The 11,248-nt window shown below is 38.2% G+C and overlaps 1 protein-coding gene and 1 non-coding gene across 2 annotated transcripts in view; one reads left to right on the top strand and one right to left on the bottom strand.

Annotated features, from left to right (window-relative positions):
- The window catches only part of PAPPA2 (pappalysin 2), a 513,722-nt gene that overhangs the window by 411,673 nt on the left and 90,801 nt on the right, over window positions 1-11,248 (bottom strand). The window lies entirely within an intron of this gene.
- On the top strand, window positions 6,405-6,508 carry LOC122149729. The gene has a single exon (XR_006163299.1). It is a non-coding gene; the product is annotated as a U6 spliceosomal RNA (small nuclear RNA).

Below are 11,248 nucleotides of genomic sequence, written 5' to 3'. Positions count from 1 at the left end.
GAAACAACTCGACGGCACTTAACAACAACAACAACAACATTCAGCTCCCAGAGGAGAGGTCCTGAAAGGAGAGGTAAAATAATCTGAGGAGATGACACAAAGTGAAGACTAGATCCCAGTTTCCTGATTCCTAGTGCAATGCTCTTTCAGCTGCACCAAACTACTAATTTCAATGAAACAAATCCGTGTTTTAATAATAAAAGGTTATTTAAAATATCTATATGCTGTAAAACTGGTTCAAAGACCTCATACAAGAGTCAAACTAATTAATATTCAACAATATTGCACTTGTCTTTGAAGCTTGGCCTAAAAACAAAATTAAACCAAGAATTCAGAGATGACATTGAAGGTTCCAGGAAACAAACAAACAAACAAAAAACAAGTCAATTTAAAGACAAAAGCAAGATGTTACAATTAACGGATCATTGTCAAAACGCCAGAGTACCTTCCATTTGGTCTACAGTTACCGGGTAGAGAGGCAAAAAGAGAATGGATTAGGGTCCAGGAAAACTAGATATTAATACTAGCTATTTCCTCTAACTAACTCTGTGTGTTTTCTTGTTTGTAAAATGGAAATGATTTTTGCCTTCTTAAAGTGTCCATTGACCTCCCTTTACTGAGTTTTTTTTTTTTTTAAGTCATCTCAGATTGTCAGATGAGTCATTTAAAATGATCAGATGTCCTGAGAAAGAGCACCTCTTCAGTTTCCTATGGAGTTTACATCGAATTAGGGCCTTCTTCACAACCATAGTTTGCTGAGAAGTAGACTTAATCATTGCTTTAAATCTCTATTTAGACACAATATGAAGGCTCTAGATACTCAAGTCCCTGAGTAGTGCAAACAGTTAACATACTCGGTTGCTCCCCACAATTTTGGAGGCTCGAGCCAACCCAGAGATGCCTTAGAAGAAAGGCCTGACAATCTTGTCTCCCCCAAATCAGGCACTCTTCCTCCCTTTTCCAACCTCCACGATACGTTAATGACTTACTCAGTCTTCAAAGGAGAGGAATACTGCCTGCTCTGGAAGAGGGATAGGGTTTTCTCAGCTGTCATCCTTGGAATTTTTCCTTATTTCCCAATCTCTCCTCTGTGGTAACTACAATGAAGCATGGGCACGTGGCTCTTTGTTCTTTTTTAAATTAAGACTTGGATGTTGCTCTTCATACCAACTGCAAAGACAGATACTGCTTGGTCATCAAGTCAGCAGCTTCCCAGGGGGCTAGCTATGGACACCAGAGTCAGCCCATTCTAATTTCTTAGTACTCACATTATCCTTGCTGACAGGCCATCGACTTTATTCTCATCACAAAATTTCCTGCCCACTCTCTTTTGCTTATCCTTCTTAGTTTTCTTTTTTCTCTACTCTCATCTACTCTGTTAATGAAACCAGTAAACCAGATAAGCACAGGAACACATAGGCAAAGGAGTTTACTAAGGAATCCGTAATTTCAAACTTCTCTTTCTGTAGTTCAAAAGATAGTTTTGAGGCTATGGAATAAACCAGAGGTATGGAGGGAAATGAAGAAACTGAGACATAGACTTAGACCTAGACCAAGACATAGTGTCCTCTGCTTCCTGTCTATTGTTGGGTACAGTAGAAAAAACAACTAGGTGACAGATGGCCTTTCTTTGGGTTATCTTATCAGACAAACAACTAGCTCTATGACTTGAGGCAAGTCTCCTCACCTATAAAAAAAAATAAAAGGGTTGAACTAGTTGATCTCCGGTGCCCAGCTATGACACCTTATGGGTAACCCAATAAGGCTCACTGAGAGTTTCAGACTTCATCTTGGTAGTATCTACCTTAGGGTTTGTGGCAGGTGTCAGAAATGCTTTCTTTCAAAGCAGCTTGTAAAAGAAGGATATGGGATTAGACTCATGAGGTTCCTTTTTATTTCAGCCCATAAATGCTGACTGGAAAGAGGCTTTTCGGAATGATCTCCATCTGCTTCGAGTCCATACTCTTCCAGAAATCCTCCCTTTTCAAGAGACAACTGCTTCCTTCACCAAGATTGAGGCAATCAGCAAAACCTGCCTCGGATCCCTTCCCTCATGCCAACAACTCATGTATCTGTACCCACCTTTACTCACTTCCCTCCAGTCTCAAAGAAAGATGTGTCCTTTCTTTAGTCCATGGCCACACCTGTTACTTAGTTCTGCATCCCTAACTCACCTACCTCTGCAGAAGAGTTATTCTATTAATTATTCTTATTCTTCTCCTTTGAAGGAATAAATAATAATTCAGGATAATTAATTCTTTATTAATGAATAATTAATAGTTATTATTTAATAATAAATCTTTTTCAGGATAAAATTATTCCAACCATGCTCCAAAAGGTGGAAATTGAGAATATTAAGTGACCTTGTGCTTGTGTTTAGGAGCAGACACAAGACTGATTTATTAAGACAGGACCAGGCTTTTGCATAAGGGTGTTGTTGAGGATATTGATCATTGTACTACTTGGCTACCTTTATGTGGTCTCTAGGGAGAAATTTCTGTTTGTGTGTTTGCATATGCCAAATGTTCTGTTGAGAAGCTGGCTTATTTTCATCTCATAAATAGTGAGCCATGTAACTTATCCTGCTTTCCTCTTCAAATTGATTCTCAGAAATTCAGAGAAAAATCGGTGGTCTAATTTAGGACTCTACTGTGTATGCACTTATTTTGCATACTGATCTCATCACTGATTTAATCTTTCCTTATCTGTCCTCACTACTCATTTTCCCTTTGTCATCTCTTTCTTATCTATATGTTTCTTATTTTAAACTGTTGTATCCTGTGAAAACATAAATGCCACATTAAGTCCAATGTGCAATAACACCTAAACAAATGAATAATAAATATTTCTTCTGAAGACCTTTCATTTAGAAATGTGTATGCAAAATATATAAAGATTTCTCTAATCCTAGAAATAGAGTCCAAATACATAAGAAAGTAAAACTGAACAAATCATTGGACTAAGCCTTAGAAAAGGTTTACCTAAATTTGAGCCTGTGCTTTGACCACAATGAATTCTTCAAATAAGATGATCCACTTAAATTAGTTGTAGGAAGATGCTGTGACTACTCCCCTGAGAATGCCACAGATAGGTCAGACCAGTACTGCCTAGACCATCTTTATTATGTATATCAATCCAAACTACCTGTGATGTACTAAGCTACTAATGAAAGAAGAAAAAAGGGGGTGGGTGGATTTTATCTATTTGCTGATCAAGGAGCTATGCTTTACAAGGAGGTTTCAGAATATTATAATCAAAGATGATTTTTTTTCCATTATAGTAAAATCTACGGAAAAGGAGTAGACCAAGCTATTGAAAAGATTTCTGTTTAATTAAAAAATATATTTAACTGAAAGTTTTATGCTCCCCATGGAGTTAGTTATGAACAAATTGTCTTCCTAATATTGGGTTGTGAATGCGCCATGATGCTTGCTGCCCTATTTCTACAGTTAATATTAGATCATTGAATAAACAGAGTTAATATTGCTGTTAATATCCTAAATCTATTTATATGCCAGTTGCTAATCCTCTGTAGATCTTACTCCTTTGTGTAATACACTCTCCTCTCTGGTCTTTACTATCAATTTTTAAAGAACAACCTCAAATCACATTCTCTCATCCACTGAGTCCTTCCAGTGGGGAACCATTTAACATGTAAGTGAGTCTTAGAATATTTATTCTGAGAGTGTGAAGAATTAATTTTTGCAGTAGGGTAGGGGCATGCTGAAGCAGAAATACAAGTTGGTTAGTTACTGTAGAAATCCAGATATAAGGGGTTAAAAAGATTATTAGAGATAGCACTCAACTCAGTACTGAAACTATATGCATACGTGTCTTTCTCACACACCTAAACTCTTTGAGAACAATTGTTTTAGTTATCTAGTGCTGCTATATAACAGGAATGCCACAACTGGATGGCTTTAACAAACAGAAATTGATTCTTTCTCAGTTTAGGAGGCTAGAAGTCTGGCTTTCTTTCTCTGTCAGCTCTGGAAGAAGGTCCTTGTCTCCTTTCAATATCTGTGGGCCCACCATTACTTAAAGATCTCCCTGTGTCGTGGCATCAATCTTCCCCTGGATCTAGGAGGTTCTCAGTGCAGAGATCCTGAGTGCAAAGAACATGCTCCACTTCTAGTTCTTCTTTCTTGGTGGTAATAGGTTCCTCCTTATCTGCTCACTTCTCTTTTCTTTAATCTTTTGTAAGATAAAAGGTGATGCAGGCCACACCTCCAGGAAAATTCTCCTTATATCAGATCAGGGCTGTGACTTGAGTAAGGGTGTTGCATTTCACCCTAATCCTCTTACAAGCGATTGGCTTATCACATCAAGTCATATCATGGAGAATAATTACATCATAACATAACAGTAAAACCACTAAGAATCATGGCCCAACCAAGTTGCCACATATTTTGAGAAGACACAATTCAATTCATGAAAACAAGAATTATAATTTATACCTTATTTGGATCCCTATGGCCTGCTACTATGTCAGAAATGTAGTAGTCAATCATTAAAAGTTTGTTAAAAACTGAATTAATGAATGAATGAGTATAAGAATGAATAGAAAAATGAGATGCAAAAGAAGCCATTTGATCGTTTTTTTGTGAGTCTTCTTTCTTCCTGTGTGTTTTGGATGCCTCTAGTTCCACTCTAACACAAGATATCACAAATGGGATGTCTCGAACAAACCGGGTTTATTCTCTTACAGTTTAGGAGGCTAGAAGTCTGAGTTCCAAGTGCCAGCTCTAGGGACTGGGTAAAAGCCCCTCGACCTTGGGGTTCAGCTCTGCCTCTTGCTCCTGGCCCACTGAAGCTGGAGGTGTCCTCTTCACTCAGGCATATGCTGGCTGCTGAGGCTGACAAACCCAAGGTTGACGAGTAAAAGACCACAGTCCCAAGATTATCACACAACACAGCAGGCTACTGGTTCAAGTCCAGGAATGATCCTAAGATTGGCAGACAACATGGCAAGCTGCTGAATGAAGACTCAGCTACACACAGACCATTCCCAAAGCTTCCCCTTATGTACTGGAAGCAGACCACATCCCTAAGGCAGCTACTCAGCTGCTTTAGTAGATTCCACCATAGAGTTGATTACCAATCTCATCATAGAGAATAACTACATCCAGCTGCCCAGCCACCCAAAATCAGGCCCAGCTAAGTTGACACAAAATCTTAACCACCACATTGTGTCTTCTCAGTCAAGCCAGGAAATGTTAAAAACTCATGCTTGAAGAGGAACAGGGGCATTTTGCTGTCTTGATCATCTCTACTCTCCTCCCAAAGCCTTGGATGTGTTCCAGATTATTGATGTTCCTCATAAAACCTGCCATCCAGAACTGAGCAGAGATTCCAGGACTAGTCTCAACATGGCTTTGTGTCTAGTAGAAGCATCTCTTCTATCAATCTGGACACTCTGTTCCTTTTTAATGGGGCCCAAGTTTGCTGGCATATTTTTAGCAGCTGCATCACACTTTTTCTTTATTTGGAGCTTATCACCACCTAACACCTTCCATTATTTTCACAGCAGTGAACACAGGCCTCAACCAGCTATGGTTTACACATTTTCATTACAGTAAAATCTATGGAAAAGAGTGGGAGCTCTGGTGGCATAGCGCCTAAGGCATTCGACTGCTAACCAGAAAGCTGGTGGTTCAAACCCACCAGCCACTCCTTGGAAGAAAGACTGGGCAATCTACTTTCGTAGATATACTGCCTTGGAAACCCAAGGAGGGGTCATTGTGAGTTGGATTTGACTTGATGGCAGTGAGTTTTTTTTTTTTTTTTTTTGGGGGGGGGTTATGGAAAAGGGGTAGATAAAAAATTTTTAACAGATTTCTATGTATTTACAAAATATACTTAACTGAAATTATTATGCTCCACATTGAATAATTTCTAAGGAATTGTCCTAATATCAGTCTGTGAATAAGCCATAGTGCTTGCTGTCCTATTTCCAAGATTATATCCTAAATTCTAAGTTCATCACTGTAATTTTAATGGTATTGGGTTGAACCCCACATAGAAATTCTTTCAAAATGATTTTGAATTCCTACTTTGTCATAGTCTTTATTGCTATGAACCCCCAACTTTGCAGCATTCATTCTGTAGGCAATTCTGAGTATGAGTTCTGGTAGTGCAGTGGGTAAGGGCTTCGCTGCTAACTGAAATGTTGGTGGTTGAAATCCAGCAAAGATGCTTCATGGGAGAAAAGACCTGGCAATCTGTTCATGCAAAAAATTACACCTTATGCAACTCTAGGGGGGCAATTCTGCTCCATCCTATATGGTCCCTATAAGTCAGAATTGACTTGAAAGCACACAACAACAACAACTAGGTACTTAACATGGTTGGTATGCATAGACCTACGTGAATAATAAATGTTTCTGAAAACCTAGAAGAGAAGAGTGCTCGCTTTGGCAGCACATATACTAAAATTGGAATGATACAGAGATTAGAATGGTACCTGCACAAGGATAACACACAAATTCATGAAGTATTCCATATTTAAAAAAAAAAAAAAAAAAAAACTAGCAGAGAAGAGACACTCATTGTATTTAGCTTTGTATTTTTATATTTTTATGCTCACACATGAAAGAGGCTTGGAGAGAAGAAAGGATGTAGATTCCTTATAGGTTGGGGTGATTAATGTCTCATGCTCTCTGGTTCATGATGAATCTTTATTCCTATAGAAAGCTTAATCTTGCCTCAGTAAATTCCACATATAAATGAGTACATTTTCTCCTTTTTGATGTCTCCTCAAGGGTGTTTTCCATTTCTTCAAACTTACCGCTGCAATGTCTCATCAAACATATACTTTTGTTAAGTATTTTCAATTCACAAAGTACTTTCAACAAATATTACTTGATTTGAATCTAACAATATTCCTTTGAGGTAGACAGAGCAGTCAGGCACTTCTCTATACTCTATAGCACTGATGTCATGCCATTGGTTGTGTCATGCCACAAACAAGTCCTGCTATATAGCCTCTCAACCCATTGAGAACAAAAGCTAAAATCTACATAGTGACCCAACAGGGTCCATGCCCCCACCAAAGAAGCCATTCTTAACTCATTTTATTTCAGCCATATTAGCTCCTTGTTGTTCTCACTGCCTGACATAAGCTCCCGAAACCCATGTGGCTCACTCCTCTATTTCCTTCAGCTATCTGCTCCAAGCCATCTTTTCATTAAGTCCTTCCCTGGATGCCCTTCATGCTGATTCCACAGCAAGTACTCCTTGTTCCCTTACCCTGCTGTATTTCTTTCCTCAGAACTATCATCATCTGGCATACTGTATATTCACTTATTTGTTTATTGCTGTTGCCTTTACAATAAACTGCAAGCTCCATGAGGGAAAAAACATTTTTTGTTCATTGCACTGCCTGAAATAGTGCATAGCCCAGAATAAGTGCTCGATTAATATTCATTAAATACAAAAATATATAAATATGAATGAGAAAATGATTAAATTATGTGACTAGTTTGGAGCAAGGACTAGAATTGAGGGTTGTTTTTATTTTTCCCTGAATTTCTAGTTTTCTATTGCTTTCCATTATGCTCAACAATTTCCCTAGTAACTTTTAACCCATTATGCTTTCCTGTGTAGATTATTGCAATAGTTTTCTAATTTATATTCTGCTTCTAGTCTTACTGGTTTATCACATTAATCCTGCATGCTGCCTCCACCTTAGTCCTCTGGAGAATTACGCAAATATTCAATGGCTTGCGATTTCCATTTCTGTTAGTAAAGAGTTTAGAAGCCTTGATCATCCATCCACTGAAAACAACTAAAAATGTTTAATAGAATATAAAAATAAATTTAAATTCATTGCAGAGCTGGAAGGAAAATAAAGTATATCCTTAGAATCTACATACAAAAGAAAAACAGAAATCAAGAAAAGTAAACATTCTCTGAAACCACTGGTTTCCCTGAGGGACTGCTCATTCCTTCTTGTTGTTGTTGTTGTTATGTGCCGTCGAGTCGGCCCCGACTCATAGCGACCCCTCCTTGGGTTTCCGAGGCAGTATCACTACAGAAGTAGGATTGCCCAACCTTCCTTCCGAGGAGTGGCTGGTGGGTTTGAACTGCCAGCCTTCTGGTTAGCAGTCAAGTGCTTTAGCCACTATGCTACCAGATTCCTAGCGCTTTGAAATTCAGTCTTATGGCCTTGTGAAGCTCTGGGATAGGAAAGAAAATTTAGAGTCCAGCCAAGGTGGGGGGTTTGATAAAAGAGTCCCACATGAACTAAGGACTCCAAAGAACTATACCGTAAATAGCAGAAAGTGTCCTTCCCCCACAAATAAATTTTAAAGATGACTTTTATCAAGGGGGAAAAGCAAGAAAACTTTCATTCCATAACCTTGAAGTAAGGGGGGAAATCTCTTATGAAAAGGTGCAATCACAATTGAGCCCTCATAGGTTTCTACCCCAAATTCACACTACCCTGTCACCTACCTATAAAACCTCATGGCAAGAATATAGTTTAAAGTAATTTTATTTTGGTAGTGCCTAGGTACTTGGTAGAATCAAAAGAGCATATATTTAATAGAGCCATGAAAGAGATTGGACAGATAAAGTTTAGGGGAACTTTACGATCAAGAATCACAAAGCACACATGGATAGGAAGACTGTACATTCTGAAATTGTCAATACTACCCAAAGCAATCTATACATTCAATGCAATCCCAATCCAGATTGCATCAACATTCTTTAAGGACATGGAAAAACCAATAACCAATTTTATATAGAAAAGAAAGATCAGATGAGCAAAGCACCATTGAAGAAGAAGAATTAAGTAGGAGGTCTCACACTACCTGATCTCAAAACCTACTATACAGCCTGATATTAGTAAAACAATAGACACCCAGACCAGAGGAATAGAATTCAGAATCCAGAAGTAAGTCCATCCACCTATGAACAGCTGATCTTTGACAAAGTGCCAAAAGCCATTAAATAGGGAAGACATGGTCTCGTTAAAACATGGTGCTGGCAAAACTGGATATCCATTTGCAGAAAAATGAAAAAAGATTCATAACTTACACAAACAAAAATGAACTCAAGATGGGTCAAAGACCTTAATGTAAATCTTAAAACTATAAAGTTCATTTAAAAAAAAAGAACAAATTTAGGGACATATTTTATGGCATAAATAGATTATCAAGCATAACTCAAAATGCATAAGCAGCAGAAGAGAAACTAGATGACTGGGATGTTCTAAAAATGAAATTCTTGTGTGTGTCAAAAGACTTCTTGAAAAAAATAAAAAGAGAACCTACAGATTGGGGAAAAATATTTGGCAATGATATATCCAACAAAGCACTTAGCTCTAAAATTTATAGAAAGCATCAATACCTAAACATCAAAATGGTAAAAAATCCAGTTAAAAAATGAGCCAAGGACATGAACAAATATTTCACCAAGGAAGATATTCAGGAGGTCAACGAACATAAAGAAATGCTCATAATCATTAGCCATTGTTGTTGTTGTTATGTGCCATCGAGTCGGCCCCGACTCATAGCGACCCCCTCCTTGGGTTTCCGAGGCAGTATCACTACGGAAGTAGGATTGCCCAACCGGGATGCAAAACAAAATAACAATGAGATATCGTCTCACCCTAGCACTAATAGCAAAGTTCAAGAAGACAGAAAACAACAAATGCTAGAGTGTGGAGAGATTGGAACTCTCATACACTGCTGGTGGGTAAAATGGTACAACCACTGTGGAAAACAGTATGGCACTACCTTAAAAGTTGGAAATAGAAATAGCATTTGATGTAGTAATTGCACTACTAGGCATATATCCTAGAGAAGTAAGATCCTGGACATGAAGAGGTATATGCACACCCATGTTCAGTATTCACAATAGCAAAGAGATGGAAACAGCTTGAGTACTCATTAGTGGATGAATGAATAACCAAACTATGTTACATACACACAATGGAATACTATGCAACGTTAATGAATAATGAAGAATCTGTGAAGCATCTCATAACATGAATGAACTTGGAGGACATACTGCTGAGTGAAATAAGTCAATCATAGAAGGATAAATATTGTATAAGTCTGTTATTATGAAAAGTCAAGGGAAGGTTTACAAAGGGAAGGAAATTTTCTTTGTTGGTTACCAGGGACAGGAGGGTATTGTTGTTATTGTTAGGTACCATAGAGTTGGCTGTGACTCATAGTGATCCCATGTACAACTGAACAAACCAATGCCTAGTCCAGTGTTATCCTCACAAGTCTTGCTATGCTTGAGTCCATTGTTGTAGCCGCTATGTCAATCCATCCCATTGAGGGCCCCCCCTTTTTTTGTTGACTGTCTATTTTACCCAGCATGGTAATTTCTCCAGGGACAGGTCCCTTCTAACAACATGACCAAAGTATGAGAGACAAAGTCTGGCCATTCTCATTTCTAAAGCACATTCTGATTGTACATCCTCTAAGACAGATTTGTTTGTTCTTCTAGCAGTCCGTAGTACCTTCATATTATGAATGGGAGGAAAGGGAAGGGAAAATAGCTAGCTAGTCATGCATTGATTTGGGTGAAGGGAAAGGCAATATAACAAAAGCATGTGACCAGCACTGTATCACTAAGGAAAAGGAAGACATTGAGAGGTACACAAGAGGTACAGACAATAAAGGTAAATACAATTACATACACAATACTGCATTATGAGTAATAACAAACATTATTCTACAGGTGGATACATAGGTATACAGGCAAGATGATAAGATATAGTCAGGAAAATGGGAGTATACCCACGACCATATATAGGTTTGGTAGATGATATTTCTACATATTTATTTGCATGCACTATTAAAATGTCCATATACATAATAGAGTTAACAGGGGAAAAAGTTAAGATAACTTCTTAGCCACATTCAAGCACTTTAAGGGAGTGAGTTACTGGGCCTGCAGGCTCAGGACCATGATCATGGGGAACATCAAACTCAATTAGCACAACACAGTACACAAAAATATCATTCTACATCCTACTTTGGTGAGTAGAGACCAGAGTCTTAAAAGCTTGTGAGCGGCCATCTAAGATAAACTATTGACCTTTCCTTGTCCAGAGCAAAGAAGACTGAAGAAAATCAAAGACACATGGAAACAATTAATCCAAGGCACTAATGGACCATGAAACCTCATGACCCTGAGTCCAGAAGAACTAGATGGTGCCTGGCTACCAATGCCAACCACTCAGAAAGGGATAAAAATTGGACATCCTGCATAGCATGGGAAAAAAAAA

This window comes from Orycteropus afer, unplaced genomic scaffold (genome assembly GCF_000298275.1).
Source record: "Orycteropus afer afer isolate SDZICR_OR568_19922 unplaced genomic scaffold, OryAfe1.0 scaffold00043, whole genome shotgun sequence".
In the NCBI taxonomy this organism is placed as follows: Eukaryota; Metazoa; Chordata; class Mammalia; order Tubulidentata; family Orycteropodidae; genus Orycteropus; species Orycteropus afer.
The sequence above is the reverse complement of the archived record's forward strand: the minus strand, read 5'-3'. Positions and strand labels throughout refer to the sequence as shown.